The following is a 13,669-nucleotide window of genomic DNA, read 5'->3' as shown; positions in this document are numbered from 1 at the left end:
TATCAGGTCAATGATATATGTCATAACAAGCTACTCATGTACAGTGAAAGAAGGGGTATCCTGAGGAACAGATAAAAGCCATCTCAAAAACTTATTTTCCATGGTTTGAAGGTCATCTGTGGTGGTGTATCCCCATATTTCACTGCCATATAGAGCTGTGAGATACACTTGGCCCTGTAAAGCTTTAATAAGGCCCACACCGGTCTTCTCCCCAGTTTGGAAGCAAAGTTGAATATGGCAGCGGATCCTTAGAGAGGTCATTTTTCTCACAGGTGAGTTGAGACCTCAATTTCATTTTTTCTTCTATCAACATCCCCAAGTATGAGAAAACACTGGACCTTGTGACAGGGGTGGACCATACCTTAAAGGTATATGGCCTAGTGGGGTGGACCCCTACTTGCTTGATAAAAGACTTGGCATTGTTAACCTTCAAGTCCTGCTCCCCCATACACTGAATCAAGGAGTTTAAAAGCATTTGCAGGCCCCATTCAGTCCTAGCCATCAAGAAGGCATTGTCTGCATACAACAGAACTGGAAGACCACGCCGCCCTGCCTGGGGAAAGTCCGCCTTGGTCTCCAGGAGGGTCCTCTCCAGATTACTGATGTATACAATAAATAGGAAAGGAGCCAATAAGCAACCCTGGCAGACCCCACTCTTGATGGGGAACTGGCGTGAGACCTTCAAGTCACCCGAGTACTGAACTGACGACTTGCTGTCTCAATGGAAATCTTGCAAGAAGAGAACTATGTCCCTGTCCACCCCCAGGGAAAGCAAGGTCTGGCACAACTTGCACCTGTTCATGCAATTGAACGTGAAGGAGAGGTCCATAAAGGCCAAAAAGATGGTTCCAGAACTGGCCACTGAATTCTTATTCATTATCATGAAGAGGTTCAGGCATTGATCTATCGTTGAATGGGTGGGGCGGAATCCATATTGGGCATCTGACAGGATGTTATTATCTAGGGCCCAGCAGGATAGCCTCTCCAACATGATCCATCCACCCACTCTAACCACAGAGTCCAACAGGGAGATGGGTCATTGACAATGGGTGCTATCTCTGTTACCCTTTTAAAAAACCAGGACAATGATAGAAGTGGCCCAAGAGGCCGGGGGGCCAGACCTAACAGCTGCGATAATAACAGAGGTAAGCACCGTTGCACAGAACTCCACGTTTGTAGAGTTCAGGAGAAATTCCATCTGGTCCAGGTGCCTTATTAGGTGTCTTTCCCACTATTCCCTCCTCACTTCTCTCTCCGAGACTCAGTGCTGGGCTTTCAATATCCACCCCACAGGATGAGCTCTGAACCAAAGTTTTCCCAAACATACTCTCAAAGTGGTTGACTCAGTCACTCTCTGCAATGTGTGCGTTCATAACTTTTGCTGACTCTACTCTCAGAAAAGGGCTGTTAATGATACTGCAAAACTTGTTGCTACTCCTGATTGTGCTAGCATCCATGAGCGTAATCCAAGCACCCTCCTTCAAGGTTTCTTTACATTTTCTGAATGCAACTTTATACTGCGTTCTGTGGGTTCTAACTAGGCCTCTATCTCAAGGGGAAGCATGCAGTGCCTCCTTGAGCCTTCTGGCTGCACGCGAGCATGCTGAGTCGAACCATCTTGGTGCCTTACCTTATTTGCTTTTGAAAGAGGGGACCGTCATTAACTCGGTGATAGAATGAGAAATGGATTCAAAATCATTGAGAATTGTCATGTCCTTCTGCAGCTGTGCAGTCAGACTGGTCTGGATCTTGTACGGCTAGAAGAGACTCATGAAAAGAACCAGGGATACTCTGCAACCATTTAGGCCTCCTACCCCCATCTGTATGCTGTATTGCATCTCCTCCCCACTCCCCTTCTTCAAGGCCAATGAGGGTCAACTTGCTTTGAGGCAGAGTGGATTATGATCACTGCGAATACTTGCATTAATAAAAATGTCAGATACCAGACAAAAAAGAGGGGTGGAGACGAGGATAAAATCAACAAAATAATTACTGCCATGCCCCTTAAAGGTGGGAGTGATGTCCCTCTGTACTGGGTCCAGTTTGCCCATCATTGACTGGAGTTCAGAGTCACATACCAGGGTATTTAGGTTGTCTCCCTGGGCACTTTGTTCAAAATGCATGCCTGAATGGCAAGGACAGGGAGAACCTCCTATGCTTTGCATTCTTGGATCCCCACAATGATGGATAATACAATCACCCACCAAACCAATGTTAGGGGTGTGGTGAGTAGAAACATTCAAACTAGTCAGGAAGCTGCTCAAACGGAATACGTTACAAACCTCGGGAAGGGATGAGATGGCATTGTAAAAATTCAAGAGCAGTAATCTGCTAAACCCCCAGGAAAATAACAAGGCCAGCAGGCAGGGATTATCTGTGTTCAGTTCAACAATATCACCTTTTAACCTAAGTGAAACATAAATTGTGAGACCCCATCTTCTGTCGGCCAGACCTCGCGGGGGTTGCGGGCACAATGAAGGACTTATACCCTTCCAGAAAAAAGGAGTTGTTGATGGCCCAAGTCTCCTGCAAGCAAACCATGTCAAACATTTGGACAAAAGAGCACCACTCTGGAACTATAAACCTGCTTGCCAAGCCAGCTATGTTCCAGGAGATGAGGTTACTGTGATTTGTGTCCCTGGAATAAGGTCCGGGGTTGTCTTGTATCAGCTGATAGTGAAAATCCGTTTGCGGAGAATGGACCATGGAGATCGTGGTTACTGACCCTTCCAGTCAATCAATCAATCAATCAATCAATCATTCAATCAATCAATTGATCAATCAATACTTTATTTGGCATTTAAAATTTTAAAAATGCATAAAAACTTCCTACAAAAATATACAAACATGTCAATAAGTTCACATAAAAGACATGTGTCTAAAAACTTTAACATAAATTCCTAAAAACAGCAGATATCATCTCAATAATTCATTTATAGCCTAGTGCAGTTAGGTTTACTTTTTCTAAGCTTATTATGCAAGGTTTGGATTTAATCACATGGTCGCTAATCTATGAGTTTTTGGGGCTGCACATAAGAACAATGCCACCGCATAACATACATAAGGTGTCTCTAGTTTTAACATAACAGACAGTGCAGTGATATAATTACGCAAGCAAAATTTCTTCAGGAGTGTAATAATAAATCAATATTTTCCTCTCCATTTCGTAAAAATGGCAATAATATGATATGTGTGCAATTGATTGTTTTGAGCGGGAATCACACGGACAATGTTCCAATTGATTCTAGAAGAACACGTTTGCTGGATAGCCCAACATTAATGTTACATAACTCAAGCAGAATATTTTTTGTATTTAACGATGGCGGTTATTGCTCATACGAGTAGAACAAAATGATGGGCCATGCAACGTAGGGTGTCTCTTATTGTATACAATTACTGTGGCTTTATCTTTCTTTCTATTCCCTCTTTCATGTCTCTAAGAAAGAATTTATTGATTTCGCCTTCAAAAAGGTTTCACACTGCACGGGGTCTGCATAAAGGGCCCCTAACCCCATCGATTCAAAAGTGCGCATATGTAGATTGACCATGAAATTTTAGACCCATAATCGAATGTCATACTATCAATTAGGATGCATTTGTTTGTCTCTACCCCCTTCAGTTTCCAGATTGACAACCAAAGTAGCAGAGGGGCCAGTTTGATTGTGTCAGTAATATAGGGTGAGCCTAATTCTTTGTGAGTAATCACATTTGTACACGCCTTTGGTATGGACAAGAGGCTCTTAGTAAACCCACCCTCTATTTTTTGGAGGCTATCCACATTGGCTGTACCCCAAATTGCTGCCCCGTACATACAGTCACTCACAGTTATCAAGGAGCTCCAAGGGTGCAAAGGCGTTGGAGACTGGGACTGGTGAGGGAGCTTGATGCCACTCCTGGAAAGCCTTGCAGAGGGGTCTCCTGGGATACCATAAACTTGGGCTTGGGGCCAGGGACAGAGGTCTGTAAAAATAGCCAAGAGGAAGTGCTGGGTTGAAAGTAACAAGGCCCATAATAGTGCGAAGACTAACTGCGGAAGAATTCTCTCTGCCAAATTTGGTTGATTAAAGTTGATTATTACACAGTCACCACCCTACTCTTTTTTGCACCCCCCAATCTAAACCACCCTCTGCACGATGATGATATGAATTTCCAATCTATATACCAGGATTGTGTTATAATTCAGGCAATGCACAACTTTATTTTTTAACTGATAAAAATCTTCTGTGGAGTCAAATTCAAGACGAGCTTTATTTGATTTTAGACATTACAATCATAAAAGCAGACAGTTAAAACATCATCTCACATCTAAAAATTTATTTAACAATAACAATTTTTTTGCATATCATCTCTGTATTTCTCACATATATTTTGTGTCCAGCATTCAAATATTTAGCAATTTTCTGGCTCTGTGTACACTTTTTAAAAAACCCACCATAGATCCTATACAATGACAGTTTCCCAACATCTGCAAATACACAAAAGCAGGGCGGCATTGTCTCCATCTCCCCTGTTTTAGTAGCGGTATAATCCATCTTCGCCTTTCAGTTTTGTAAAATTTGTAGAATAAAATTACATGGATTGTTGTCTGTGGAGAAGTGTTATCACAAGGACATCGGCAGATTTCCCTTGACCAGTTATTAATGTCTGGGTGACTTATCAAACGGTGGAAGGTCCAAAATCTAAAACGTGTTAACACATACCTGTCATATCCCCCCGATATACATGTCAAGTATGGTTGAATGTTATATGCTATGGTAATTAATTGGTGTTCAACCACCATAGACTTATTTATTTCCAGCGTTAACCTATTTTCTTCCAGATGAGTCATGCAGATTTTTTTTAAATCCTTCCGATTAATAGAATTCATATTTTCGGGTAGAAAAAAATACTCTGGACGGCCGATGTCCTGCATAAAATCTCTTACATACTTCAACCAGGGAATCTTGTTAGCATTATCTAATTTCATTGCCTCAGTTATTATGTCCCTTTTTAGACCAGTACTAACAGAGGTCCAAATTCTATGCCAAAAAACAACACCGGTTGTGCCTTAATTAAGTCAGAGATATAAGGTACTCCTAATTCACTATGGCAATTAAAGACTGGAGCACTGACCGGTACTGCCAATATGAATCTTAAAAAGGCATTTTCCACATATTTGATTGGTGAACAGTCATAAACACCCCCAAATACCAGCCCCAAAAACTGCTATAGTAGCACATTTAGCTTGATAAATGTTTAAAAGTATTTCTGGTGGTCTTATCCACAATTTTTATGCAAATTTAATTAGGGCCACGGTTGACTTCATTAACAGGCCCAAAGACCCGGAGTGGTTAAAGAGAACACCTAGGCAACTAAAGGAGATAAATTCCACCCTACGTCCCCCGGCTTGAAAATTTCTGTAGTTATGTTTCCCTCTACCGCAGGTCATAATAAAGCTTTTCTTTGCATTCATTCTTAATCCTAGGTTATCCATAAAACTTGTGTAGAGAGTGAGGGCCCTCTGTAAACCATTCTGGGTACGTGCCATGAGTACCGCATCGTCGGCCTAGAGAAGGGAGACTATCGGGTGTTTGTTTACATATGGCGAATCCCCACCGTTTGATACCAGCTCTTATTCTAGGGCATTTGTGTACAAAGTAAACAGCAGTGGTGCCAAAACGCAACCTTGCCTCACTCCCCTCTCGACTTTAAACAGCACAGTACACTCCCCCTTGAGTCCGTAACTAACTTTTGCTGTAGCACCAGAGTATAACTGTCTTAAAAACTGGATTAAAATGGGGTCAACCTTTAAATCACTAAGAACGCCCCACAACTTATTATGAATTACACAGTCAAGTGCTGCTGTGAGGTCAACAAATGCCAAGTAAAATTTCCCCGATTTTGCCTGCGTATACTTTCCAATTAAAATACTAAGGTTAAGAATCTGCTCATTTGTACCTAGACCATATCTAAACCCATACTGTACATCACTTAAAATATTTTTTTTCTTCCGCCCATGTCTGCAACCGGTCTAAAACAATCCTGCCCGCTACCTTCATAAGAGAATCTATCAAAGATATCGAGCGGTAGCAGGCAGGACTTGCCCGAACCCCCTTTTTAAAAATGGGGACAATAATTGATTCGGACCAGGTGCCTATAAAACCCCTTGCACAGCATGCTTGTAAAACCCGTGTTAAAATTGGGCCCCACATTTCCAAATTCGACTTAAACAGGTCATTTGGTACCCCATCCGGGCCGGGGGCCTTGCCGCTCTTGCTTGCCTTTATAGCCGATGTGACATCTTGTAAGGTAATATGGAGATCGATGGGCGTAAAATTATGGTCATTCCCCCCTGTGTCTTGCCTACAGTCTGCTTCCCTCTCATGGGCATTCTGCAGGGAATAGACACTTGAAAAGAAATCCACCCAGGTTCTTTCCTCTATTTCTACCTCGATTGACGGTGCGTCAGTGTCAAGGGGGTCCTTATTTTGCGAACCACACAGGAGTAGAATGGCGTAAGTTCCCAATGCCCTTCTCGGAACCTTCCCCACTTGGTTTCTTTAGTTCCACCTTCGTAGGTAAGTACCGAGGGGGGAAAGGGGATGGGGCAGAGAAGAGACAGCTCCAAAACACTGCAGTTCAGCACAAACTTCCTTCCTCTCTTGTAGTGTCAGCTGCAACCAAAACCAGGGTTAGATAGCTTAACCTTCTTAACTTACTTGCATTCAGTATGTATAGATAACTTATCTTCCCAGGAAGTGTGTTTGGACTTGCCCCTCTTCTACTTCTCTATTGTGTCAAATGTGTCTGTAGAGAAGTCTTAACTCTATTCTTTTTTTCTATCCTCCCAGGAACACTACTTATTCACTGCTCTGTGGAAAGTGAGAAAACAAGGTGAGTATACATAATTCCTTTCAATGTTCTGTAGTATTGATGTTTACCCTTTCTCTAATAATACTCACTGGATAGTTCTAGAGTTGTATATTAATTGGGATCTGAAATGTTCATTGTTCCTAAAATTGCCTCCACTGTCAATCAGGAACCTTTCTATATATTGTTTTTATTTTCTGTGACAAGATTATAACTCAATACGTTTTAATGTTCTCTAGCCAATTGAGAAAGCAACTTTTAGATTTTTTAATGGACTAGCCAGTGTCCGTTATCTTTTATTGCATTTCTAGATTATTTAGCGAAGCGTGTAATGCGAGTTCGCTTTCGCTTGTCTTTGCCCCTTAACGTGTTTTAATGAGAGGGGGTGCTTCTTAGTTGTTACCAGCAAGCTTTCAGTCTACGCGCGTAGCGAGTGAGAAATAATTCACTTGCGCGTCTCTATTTATGCCGGCAAGAATTCCTGTCACCTAATTAGGCGCGCATGAATGAATGCTCACACGCGTCTCTCTTAACCTTCTCAGAACAACGGCACGAAAAATCTGTGCCAACTTGTTCTTGAATTATTCAGTTTAAACACCAGTGGTGAAATTAATTAACGCGGCGTAACAGGAGAAGTCGCCCGCATTTTCTCTTTTGACCTTTACGAAGTTTTTTTTTCTTTAAAAAAATACAGTCTACAATTCTGCTGAAGGATTTGTATTAATAGTAGTTTATATTCCATAAAATTATTTCTGCTGATTGAAGGTTAACTGAATTCTAATTATCTCTTTACAAGTCTTGAATACAATGCTCAATTATACTTGACATTTCACACTAACCTTAGTTTGTTTTACCGGCGAAGCTAACCCCGCGAATGTCGCCACTACCCTGACTAGCTTTCACGACGCAAAAACAGGTGCTGCTCCTGAAGAATCTTCGGTGAAGTGCACCATGGAATGTTAGAGCACACCTCACCAACTGTCATTCATTACAAGACTAGACTGCTAAACAGCAGTATGCAGCTGCAGCAAGTTGGCGGCCATGTTGGAATTCCTACGATGCCAACAAGCACTCCAACTCAAGGAATTAACTGCTTCCTCTGTTTGTAATGAAAGAATAAAGGCCACGGAAGCAGAAGGAGGAGGAAACCTTCCGTGATTCCTGACAGTCAGATATATTATTAAGGAATGGGGCATTCACAGCTAACCAAAATTGTGAACTGTCCCTGCTCAACGCTGCGTCACTTAAATTCATCAAAGCCTCCTCTTTTAATGCGTTTGTCCTATTTTTCCTAGCTGCGGTATACATCTTTCTACAGATCCTGATCTCCTCTTTATTTCTTACTGATCTTTGTAAGGCATTTTTTAGTTTGTTGTAACTTTTTGTGCAGTTATTATCGAACCATCCCTTTCTGGTATTACGGGTACCTATGCTTTCCTTTTGCAGCGTGATTTTAACAATCTCAGTAATACAGATAAAAGCTTTTAGAATTATATCTTGCGTCGGACTATCACTTAAACATGTAGAAATTGGCACATACGCATTTGTGACTATTTGTTTACTTAACTCTGCAGGGTCCCGACTTGACCAGCGAATTGTGTAACCATTTTTTCTTCCCACTTCTATATTTTGCACCCATGCTACTTTATTATAGTTTCTCCTTTCTGTACGTTTTGGGGTAGCTATTTTTACACTTATTGTCAGGTTATCACTCATTGCATTTCGGTGGATATTGTACCCGATGACATAACTTGCATAGCGGTTTGACATGATAATGAAATCTATTGTTGAATCAGCTCCTCTACCAATAAAATTATAACCAAACTCCACCTTAGGGGTACATAGAAAATTTATGAAACCAAAATCGTGCTTAAACAGAATCTCGATATACATCTCTCCTTTATCTGAATGGGAGAAATGGATTGGTGGTTCATCTCCCTCCAGTGTTAAACCGCATTTTCCCATTTCAGGGACACAGACCAATATTAAAATCCCCCCTCCAAATAGGAATAATTTCAATCTCCTCTTCTGATTTTAAGTTTCTGATATCCTCACTTAGCTTCTTCAGTATAGCACCCAATTGCCCTTTGTCAACATTGTTGTAAAAGTTAATCACAGCTAAAATACAATTCACATCTAGTTGTATTGAGACAATTTGATAATAGATTTCAGAACTGATCATATTAATCTTCTGTGCCCCTAGCAGATTTGAAACGTATACACAAACTCCACCCTTTGCTCTTCCCCTAAGTGATTGGATAGCTGGTTTGTGGAATGTCATAAAGCCGCTAATAATTATTTCATCAATGGCCCAGGTCTCTTGCATACATAAGATATCGAAATTATTAATAAAGTCCAACCAAACTGTGTCATTTACTTTGTTTTTTAGACCCGTAATGTCCCAAAAAAGGACTCTACAAGCATTTGTTTCCTGAACAACTGTTTCAGATACGTTCACAGGCTGAGTTCTCAGTTCGCCTCTGGTTGAGAAGCAGGATCAGGATCTCCCATACTATCCATCAGTATACAGGAACTATTTATATACTCTGTCTCGATTAGCTCACCGCGTTTAGGATTGCTTTCCCCTCCTCAGGTAGCTTTGCCTCAGTTAAACCACACAAAACTTGCACACCTAGACTTTCGGCACTATGATTGATTACATTCCCTAGTGAGTTCAACCTAGTTGATGGTCAATCATTTTTATCTAGAGTTGTTAGTGGATCAAATCTGTTTGATGTTGCTAAGTTGAAAAATGGACCATCTGTGGCCTGTCTACGAGGGCCGCAGTTTGTTGATTTTATGAAACATGGAGGCTGGTAAAAAAAGCCCAATGGGAGTACTTGTATATTTGTGTACATAGGGCTAGACTCTTGTGTTCTTAATAGGATTTCCCTTCACAATGTGAGAGATCCTAATGAGAGGGCGAAATAATCACCTTCAAAGAGTTTGTTGTTATTTCCCACCCAATCAATTCTCCTCACCATCTTGAATTCCCTAAAAAAGGCACTAGTCAGGCCTGTTCTGTTTCCCAGCCAATGTATGGTTTTATTTCTTAGTGTCGACCAGGATTCTGTGTCAGCTAAAGGTAAGGACGGGACATTTGCCAGGATAATAGTATAGGGTGTGGCTGCTGGCGGTAGGTTTAGTATTTGTGGGCTATTGGTTACCACTGGAACATAAGAATCTATTGGGGTTGCTCTTCTACTTTCCCCTTCCAGCCCTCTTTCAGCTATTTTATGATCTGTCCTCCCCATCGCGTTTAATCTGTGCGCCGCTCCCTTTAAAGGGCAAATGTTTTTCACATTTTCAGAGGTATTAAGATTTAATCTTTGTCCCTTGCCCTGTTCTCTCACCCCGTGTGGTGCCTCTGCTGTCAGAGAGGTTACTTTTTGGGCTGCCTTCTCAGAGTATGTGCTCGTACACAGTAATTTCTGACGTTCTGCGCCAATTTCTTGTATAACCTTATTCTGAGCTGTTGAGATTTTCTCTAAGCCTACTTCAATTTTGTCCAGTTTACCCGTAAGGATATTGATGGCTTGTGTAACAGTCTCAGTTAGATCTTTAATGGCCAAGGACAGGCTTACAAATTCGGGTGAGGTTACCTCCCCTTTGCAATTTGTCTGTAACACATCAGTGGCGCATTTTTCCCTACGCATTTCATTTTTGGGGCCCTGAGATTTTACCTGTAACTTTTTGGGATAAGTCCTAATTGGTTTAGGGGTAAGTTGTGCTGTATGTAGTTCTCTACTTGTAATATGCAGTATCCTTAGATTAGGCGATTTACAGGGTTTTTTGGGGGGAGGTAATTGATCATTTTGTAGTTCCACCGAGGAGATATCCTCGGAAATTACCTGAATACACCCATTTTTCCTCTGCTCAAAGGGAATATAACCCGGGCTGGCATGCTCAATAAGCTCTACACCCTTTGGAGTAATATTTTTCTCCTTTTGCTTCAAGAGTGATGGTAATGAGCCCTCCGTTTCAATGTTTAGTGTTTCTTCCATGGATATTATCTGCCTTTCGATATCTCCGACTGCCCCGGTTAAATAATTGAGCAGGGTCATATTTACTTTCCTATGTTTACTTGGTGTTTTCGGTGTATGGCTCGCTGTCTGCTTTCTTTTTCCCATGGTGCTAGTCAACTGATTGGCTGCTACGTCTAGAAGGTTAGAGCTCAGTATACACAGTGAGCTCAACTTGTCCCCTGACTCTCGCACATAGGATATAAAGTGCAAAGTGCTTTTACTGTAACAGTGTCCCCTGACTCTCGCTCATAGGATATAAAGTGCAGAGTGCTTTTACTGTAGCAATCTCAGGTCCCAGAACGGGAGGTACAGGTACAGATTGTTGCCGCAAGAATTCAATTATCCTCAGATTAAGAGATGTGATAATATAGCAGTTTCAAAATAGTTGTACATATACAGTTAACTACTGTTAAACACCTGTTTAAAAAATGACAATGTGCAAATATAAGATTCAGAAATCGGTTCAAGAACAATTGCTATGTAGTGCAAATTATTAAAGTCACAAGTAAATATCAAATAAGTGACTGTGGGCTTAGCCTCATTTGAGTTTTTTGGGTGCAGTACATATATCGCAGCTGAGTACAGGTGTTAGAGCACTCAGGCTTGACCGGTCACAGTACCTTTCAATCGACTCCTGTAGGGAGGCAGAATCCTAGGCCTTAGGGGGATGGCCCTGCCCTGCCTCTTCCTGCCAATGACGGGCAAGGACGAGCCCGCCCATGGCCTGGGCTTCGCCTGGGTGCCGCCTGCGCACGTCCCGCGCTGCGGGTGGTGCTCGTTGCTTTTGTGGCGCCTCCAGGCACGAGTGCAGCATCAGGGGAGCTTCGCTGGCAGCAGGGGGCTGCTGGGGATTGCAGTCTTCCCAGCCGATCCGCTCACGGCGCAGAGAAGAGATTCTCAGCTGTTCCTCTCACGGCGTGTGCTGTTGCAAAAGGAGCCGTTCCCCTCACGGCGTTCCGGTGTCCCGCACTGAGGGTGGTGCTTGTTGCTTTTGTGGCGCCTCCGGGCACGAGTGCAGCATCAGGGGAGCGTCGCTGGCAGTAAGGGGCTGCTGGGGATTGTAGTCTTCCCAGCCTTCCCAGCCATTCCCCTCACGGCGCAGAGAAGAGATTCTCAGCCGTTCCCCTCACAGCGTGTGCTGTTGCAAAAGGAGCCGTTCCCCTGATGGCGTTCTGGTGTCCCGCGCTGCGGGTGGTGCTCGTTGCTTTTGTGGCGCCTCCGGGCACGAGTGCAGCGTCAGGGGAGTGTCGCTGGCAGCAAGGGGCTGCTGGGGATTGTAGTCTTCCCAGCCTTCCCAGCTGTTCCCCTCACGGCGTGGAGAAGAGATTCTCAGGCGTTCCCCTTATTGCGTGTGCTGTTGCAAAAGGCTTTAGCACAGGTACATTGCCCAGGATCACAACATACGGTGTTGCTTATGGGGGTAAATGGATGGTGTTTGGGCCCTGGGGCTGCGTACCCAGGAAAAAACCTTTACAATGCAGTCATTACACTGCAATACCTTTACAACGCGGTCATTACAACATCCGCTTTGTTAGTACGCAATGCATTTACATCGCAAGTCTTTACAACGACTTCCACGAGGGGGCACTGAGGTGTTGGAAACGATTTCCAACACCTTCCCTACTGTTGCGCAAACTTGAGTCGGAATAGTAAATAATAATATTCATAAGTCAAGCGCGTCCCCTAGTGGAAGTCGTTGTAAAGACTTGCGATGTAAATGCATTGCGTACTAACAACGCAGTTGTTGTAACGACTGCGTTGTAATTAGGCCTGGGCGGTAAATTCCGTTCTGCTCGCGGAATCTGCGGAATTTCGGTAATTTTGCGTTCCGCGGAGAACGCGAAATTGCCCAAAATTCTGCTTTCCGCGACTTCGCGAAATTTTTTCTTGTTCGCGTTCTCAAAATGCGTGTTCGCGAGATGTTTCTCCCCGAGCACGCAAACAGCAACTGTGAACAGGAAAAAAGCATCGCGAACAAGCAATTCCGCGTGTTCGCGGAATTTCTGTGTGTTCGCGGAGATTATTTACCGTTTCGCGGAGATTTGCGTAACGCGATTACGCAAATTCCGCCCACCCCTAGTTGTAATAGCACGCGATGTAATACATCGCGTAGTTAAGTCCTCTGCTCAAAGGGAATATAACCCGGGCTGGCATGCTCAATAAGCTCTACACCCTTTGGAGTAATATTTTTCTCCTTTTGCTTCAAGAGTGATGGTAATGAGCCCTCCGTTTCAATGTTTAGTGTTTCTTCCATGGATATTATCTGCCTTTCGATATCTCCGACTGCCCCGGTTAAATAATTGAGCAGGGTCATATTTACTTTCCTATGTTTACTTGGTGTTTTCGGTGTATGGCTCGCTGTCTGCTTTCTTTTTCCCATGGTGCTAGTCAACTGATTGGCTGCTACGTCTAGAAGGTTAGAGCTCAGTATACACAGTGAGCTCAACTTGTCCCCTGACTCTCGCACATAGGATATAAAGTGCAAAGTGCTTTTACTGTAACAGTGTCCCCTGACTCTCGCTCATAGGATATAAAGTGCAGAGTGCTTTTACTGTAGCAATCTCAGGTCCCAGAACGGGAGGTACAGGTACAGATTGTTGCCGCAAGAATTCAATTATCCTCAGATTAAGAGATGTGATAATATAGCAGTTTCAAAATAGTTGTACATATACAGTTAACTACTGTTAAACACCTGTTTAAAAAATGACAATGTGCAAATATAAGATTCAGAAATCGGTTCAAGAACAATTGCTATGTAGTGCAAATTATTAAAGTCACAAGTAAATATCAAATAA

Source organism: Triturus cristatus, chromosome 4_1 (assembly GCF_964204655.1).
Source record: "Triturus cristatus chromosome 4_1, aTriCri1.1, whole genome shotgun sequence".
Lineage (NCBI taxonomy): Eukaryota > Metazoa > Chordata > Amphibia > Caudata > Salamandridae > Triturus > Triturus cristatus.
This window is presented reverse-complemented; position numbering follows the sequence as displayed.